Below are 6,460 nucleotides of genomic sequence, written 5' to 3'. Positions count from 1 at the left end.
ACTTTCAGGAATGTAGGTGCGAACCACGTGAACTTTCGCTGGATAGATTCTAGACTGAAGAATGGATGCATCAAGGATCGGAAAGTCACTTACTGATTGGACTAGAGAACAGTAGAGCATTTTAGGCGACGTCGGACCACCTTTATCCCGAACCAGATGCTTCAAGTGGCGATGAGCTCCAGCTGGCCATGGATACTTGACTTGTCAGTAAGGAGCACTCTGAGGTCTCGGCCACAGAGTATTCGCGGGAGGGCAAGCTTACTGGAAACGTTGAAATTATAAAAACCTTAACTTAGGAGCGGACCTCTCACGATGACTCACTCACGATTAAATTTGTTTATTGTCAACCAACTAACCATTTATGCGCAACACAGCTTGTTGCAAAAATCATACATTTGGTGGCATTATCAGCAAAAGTCCGCATGCTTTCATTGGAACGCACTTTCCTTTGGTAGTGGCGCGTATGTAACCGTTTCTACAGATGCATCCCCCCGTGCACGGAGCAACACATTTCACAGCTATGGTGCTTGTGCGGCACGTCCTCTCTAAGCAAGTTTTGCAGCATGTGTAACGTTCATTAATTGGACATATGGGTTCTATAAAGAGACCGTATAAAGTTACACCCGATAGGATAGGAATAGGTAAGTGAACAACATACGTGGCTTCATCCAGGTTAAACATGGCTCATAAGGTAAAATTTGTGCTTGTGCTTCTTGAAGTACAACAGCTGCCACCAACAGAAGCAATGCGATATGGATCTTCATCGTGATGCACCAAAAATTTTGGCTCGGCAATACTAAATGTTTGCTACTGCTGTAACAGCGGTCCTGTTTTATACGACACAATTCGACACCTTGCGATGCCAATTGCGCAAACAATCTGAGCACATGTCGATCTACAGACTAAGTCGTATGAAGTGATAGGAAAGGTACGGAAAAAAACATAACGCAGTTGTAAGAAGCTCAGATTTTCTTAATTTAGAATTGAATTTACAGCGGCTTCCATCTTAAGTAGTACTGCTATAAAGTTGCACACCTTCAAGCTTAAGTACTTGCTTTTTCAACTGAAGTTGTGTGAACTTTGAATGATCAATGGATTATTGAACGCAAAAGATTTTAATAACTCTACTACTCTAAGTTTGAACTGCTCTGAAAAAGTATCTACAGACAGATACGAGTGCTAAGAGCTATACCTGAGATGCGTTGACACTTCGTCTAGCATTTCAATATTAATCAAGGTTCAATCTCAATTTCAATTTCAATTTTTTAATTTAAACATCGGTTTTATTTTCACGTTTGCTAACAAAGGAAGCTTCAATAGTTTATTGAACTACTTTACACCTTACAACTTACAACTTCCCAGATTCAACTCATGACTTCAAGCTTCAATTGCGGCAAGCGAGGGAAAAATGATTTCCAGTCTACCACAAGCATACGTCGGAATACACCGTCCATTGGTAATCGCACGTATGTATCCAGTTCTACAAATGCATCCACCAATGCAGGGCCCAGCACATCTCACAACAACATTTCTTGAGCGACACGTTTGTTCGAAGCAAGTTTTGCAGCAGGTGTAGCGTTCGTTAACAGGACAAACGGGCTCTAAAAGCAGATAAAGTTCATTCAAAACCTATTAAAATACCCTAGTAGGTAAATTTAGCAATAGCTTACGTGGCTTCATCCAGGTTAAACACGGCTCGATAGGCTCCCTTTGGCCTTGCACTTCTTGAAGCACAACAGCAGCGACCAGCAGAAAGAATGCAACATGGAGCTTCATGGTGACGCACCGAAAAAAACTCAGCAAGACTAAATGTCCCTACTACAGTAAGAGTGGCATGCTTTATAGCAATCGGCTCGTGTCTTCCAGTTCCATCTGCACAAACAATCTAACCAATGTTTGCTGCCTATTTTGTTGATCTGCATCAACAGACAGGGTCTGCATCGATGACAGAAAGGAAGTAGGGAAACCCGATTTGGTTGGCACGAAAATAGGTAAGGAAAGCAGAGCTGTGAAATGTTTCGAAGAATTTTCGGCATGTACATGTAATTCATACAGGATTGCTTTACGTTTTAACTCTGTGACTCAGTTACGCTGCTTCCTAGTCTTAGGTGTGACAGCACTTGTTCAAATTGGAACAGCAGCACGAACCATCCCGAAGCCCGAAATTGCATAAAACATCGCTCAGAGTCGTTGCGAATACGCGACGCCTTCATTTTGCAGTGAACCTCAAACCAACAAGATGGCGTCACTTTGGAGAATCGTTTTCGCTTGCTGCTTAATATTGGGCGCTTTCAGCGATGCTTTATCTCCACCAGTTAGACCTTCGCCCTGGTGTACTCCCTTGGATACAATGAAAGGTGGAAACTATCCATGGAGAGTAATTTGGACTCCGAAACTAACCTCTTACTATCTTTTCATTGCCAGCTTTCGACAGAAGAACACCACGTTGCGGCCGGAATGAGGTTTACTCGTGCTGTGGACCTTGCGTACAGCAAACCTGCAGACCTCGGCTACAAAATGTGAATTGTTTAGTTGCCTGCACGGAGGGTTGTGTCTGTAGGCAAGGGTTTGTGCGAAATGTGCCGGGTGGAATCTGTATTCTGAAGTCTAGATGTGCTATTAGAGGATGAAAGTGGATTGCAAAATGAGTCTGTGAAATATTTTTGGGAATATTGCTATTCCAACGTCTACGTCTGCAGAAGGAACTCAAGAATCATGTCTACAGCATCAATCAAGAAAGGCTACCACCAGCCTATGTACGTCAAGCACTTCGAAAATATTCCTATCGGAAGAGCTATGTGGATCATGAGTTATATTACCTAGATGTAAATATTCTGCTATAAACACAGTCTGTCTGCTCACTATGTTACAGAACTTTTCTTTACAATACAATCACAAAATCAATATATTATAATCCCCAAGATCATGAGATCATGTATAGCCAAGCCAAATAAGCAAGCAATAAATTGAAACCATGATGATGTATCTATTCGAGACTGGATTCTAATGAACTGTTGTGTACAGAAGCAACTCCAACTGATCCACAAACTATATCCCATGACATGTACCTTCTTCATCTTTGAAGATTTGAACCTCGGTCCTAACGTGTGAAGAACGGCTACGCTTGATATGTACTCTCAGTTATCTCGAAACTTCTCCCTGAACTCCCGAACTCCACAGGAAAAGTGGGGGGAGAGGGGCGAGCCGTGGATTTGACTGAAGTCGAACCTACCATGACCAGCGCTTCCATGACCAGCTGGAGCACATCGTCACTTGAAGCAGCAGGTGCGGGACGTCGTCATTCCTGGAGGGCTCTAGTGGATTACAGCAGACGCTGTGCAGTTGATGATCTAATAACGCTGTGATGACGTGCAGTATCTACTAATCGTAGTCTATAGAATCCGCGATCAATCCGTACGTCGCAGCGATAATCCGTCGTAATAGGAGGTTACTCGGTAGTTGAAGAACTCCATTGACATTGCGGTAGTTCTGATCCATTTCTTTCAATTTGTCGTTACTTTAATTTGATATGAGTAAGTCCTTGGGTTCCATGATTTCTTGTACTTGTACTTGCGATGTTGTATAATTATTAAGATCTATTATTCTACGAGGAGTGAGTACATCCGGAATGTTTTGATCGCGATCATGGCACTCATTATCAACACTGATACTGTTTTCACTTTTTGTTTCTGTTTGCAACAAGCTTGTTAGTAAATTCTTGGAAGCAGACCACATTTCTGTTTTACCTAGCTTTGGCTGTTTTTGGATCTGGATTCTTCACTTCCCTACTTGTGTCTTTCAGTTTCAATCAGTTTGACTTGCTTCATATAAGACATGCCACCGTTACTGACTTCTGGGACATTTACGATGAAGATCCATACCGCATTGCTTCTGTTGGTCGGCGTTGTTGTTGTGCTTCAAGAAGTGCAAGCACAGATTTTACCGGTCGAGCCTTGTTTGGCCTGGATTAGCCCACGTAAGTCATTATTCTCATGTTGTTCGATGATATGGCTAATTCTGATTGAGTTTCATCTCTCCTTAGCCCCCAGTTGTCCAGTTAACGAACGCTTCACATGCTGCAAACCATGCTTCGAAAGGACGTGTCGCCCCAGAAACCTGTTGGCGAGATGTTTTGGGCAATGCAGTGGAAGAGGATGTGTCTGTTTAAATGGATACGTACGCGTCACTCCCAACGGAAGGTGCATCCCATTTACATCCTGCCCAAGATTAGATATCTCTATACCGGCGATTAGATCGATTCCACTCTAAACCCTTTTGACAGTGGAAATCTGCATCTCTCGGTGAACTACCAATAAACAATACTAGTGCGGGTTTTAGTTGCAAATAGATTAATACTTAACTGCTCATCTGCGCCACATCACAGACGTGTAGTTCATTCGAAAAGTCATTTAAACAGTTTGAAAATTTGTTTCAGCATCAGCATTGAGACCAGTACAGTGTGAGAACTGAAAATAATTACGGCACCATCAGTATTTAATTACTATTTTCATACCGTAGCAATTGGTACGGTTCCGATAAACTTTCGGTGAAACATTCAGCGACGAATGCCGATCTGCTAAATAGTACCACGGAAGGGGTATTTTCTATGGTGTTTTTAATTGCATAAGTTCACCCTTTTAAAATAATTGGTTTTTTCGACTGCTTAAATTCAACACAAACCAAGTTGAGCTGAACTTAAGGAACCATGCCACAAGTTCTTCGACGGTAGCTATTATTTTGTCATTAATGAGCCTAACGACCCTCAGAACAGATTACGAATTGCTTTTTGATGTTATACCACTGCTTTTCTTCTGGAACTGGCCTCAAATGCTAATCGATGTACCAGCTATAATTTGGGATGGGATTAAAACCCTTACGGAACTTTACAGTTTTCAGTCGCTTAGATAAGAATGTTCTACAAATGACTTCAACAATGAAAAATATATTCCCGATATATTTTATACAGGCCGAAAACAATATAGGCTAGAAAACAATCACTATGGTGTATCTTCTTCGTCTTCTTGACTTGTTCAGGGTTGACCACGTGTATAAGAATTGGCAGTGTCCAACCACGGCTTCATCCGATCTCCGACAGGTTAAACTCTAGCCAGCAAGCTCACTGTGCTTCTCTACGTCTCGGAACAGGTCGCTGACGACCACCTTTCTGGTGAGGCATGAGTCCGACATTCCCATCAAATTCCCTAGCCATTGAATTGTTTCAGCTTTGACCATCGTTAGAATATCAGGATATATCCTATATCCTATTGGTACAGGATACCAACGATCACGAGATCAAGTATAAACAATCCAATAGGGGAGACATCCGGTATAATTCTGAGACTTTAATTATGTATCTATTCGAGACTTGATTCTAATGAAGTTTGAAGTTCCCATGATATAGACCTTCTTCTTCTTCTTTTACTTCTTTGGCACTACCACCTCGAAAGGTCTCCAGCTGTCATATCTGGGTTACTGAGGCTTGTTTTACCCGTTGCTGGATAGTCAGTCACGCATACGGGGAGGTATCTGGATAGGATTTCAACCCTGGTCCTGTCGTGTGAAGAATGGAATACGACCCAAACGATTCTGGATCACTTACAGATGACTGTGAGCAAGTTGGTTTGGGTAGAACCGCCTATCACTAGTATCTTCCTGTATGCTGGTTTATGGGGTCCTGCATAAATCCCGTACTCCATAAGAGCCTTCGTAGAATATCTCGATTTGTCTTCTGCTTTTAGTCCAGTCAATTGATTCGATCTGCTGGCGGTCTCCAATTTTCTATTTGCTAAGGACCTCTAAAGAGCTTTGATCCGCCACTGCACATAAGGCAATTCCATATTTATATGTATGCTTTTCCCAGGAAAACAATCTCAGATAGAATTTCTTTAGTTCGTCTTGCTTGCATAACGTTTCTGTCGGAACGAAAAAAAAAACATTAAGCACGAAATCAAGCAATTTCTTCAAAAATGCCACCTATTCTTGGGCATGATCTGATGGGGATGCATTTTCCATTAACAGTGGCACGAATGTAACCAGGCTTACAGATACATCCACCCTTACACGGTAAAACACATTTCAAAAGCAATTGTCTTGTGCGGCACGTTTGCTCAGGGCATTTGCAGCACGTAAAACGTTCATTAACTGGACATCTGGGTACTATAAAACAGCAATTATAATATTAAATGTGAATTGTACCTCCTACTTGATCTAATCCAGGTTAAGCAAGGCTCGATCGGTAATATCTGTCCCTGCACTTCTTGAAGCACAACAATGCGGTATGTATCTTCATCGTGAAACACCGTAATAAGACTTGGCAAGACTAAACTTCCCTACTTCAGTAAGAGTGGCATGCTTTATACGAAACAATTCAAACCGTTCGATTCCATTTGCGCAAACAATCTGACCTGTGTAGGTAACGTTGTTGATCTTCATCGTCAGACAAGGTCGTACAGGTGGATTG

At 42.0% G+C, this 6,460-nt stretch overlaps 2 long non-coding RNA genes across 2 annotated transcripts; one reads left to right on the top strand and one right to left on the bottom strand.

Annotated features, from left to right (window-relative positions):
- Positions 1-1,261: 1,261 nt before the first annotated feature.
- LOC118508329 lies at positions 1,262-1,810 on the bottom strand. The gene is made up of 2 exons (XR_004905783.1): positions 1,671-1,810; positions 1,262-1,601 (listed from the first exon to the last, which is right to left on the bottom strand). It is a non-coding gene; the product is annotated as an uncharacterized LOC118508329 (long non-coding RNA).
- A 295-nt stretch (positions 1,811-2,105) lies between these two features.
- Positions 2,106-2,864, top strand: LOC118508328. The gene is made up of 2 exons (XR_004905782.1): positions 2,106-2,357; positions 2,425-2,864. It is a non-coding gene; the product is annotated as an uncharacterized LOC118508328 (long non-coding RNA).
- The last annotated feature ends 3,596 nt before the right edge of the window (positions 2,865-6,460 follow it).

This window comes from Anopheles stephensi, chromosome 2, assembly GCF_013141755.1.
Source record: "Anopheles stephensi strain Indian chromosome 2, UCI_ANSTEP_V1.0, whole genome shotgun sequence".
NCBI classification, from domain to species: domain Eukaryota; kingdom Metazoa; phylum Arthropoda; class Insecta; order Diptera; family Culicidae; genus Anopheles; species Anopheles stephensi.
The sequence above is the reverse complement of the archived record's forward strand: the minus strand, read 5'-3'. Positions and strand labels throughout refer to the sequence as shown.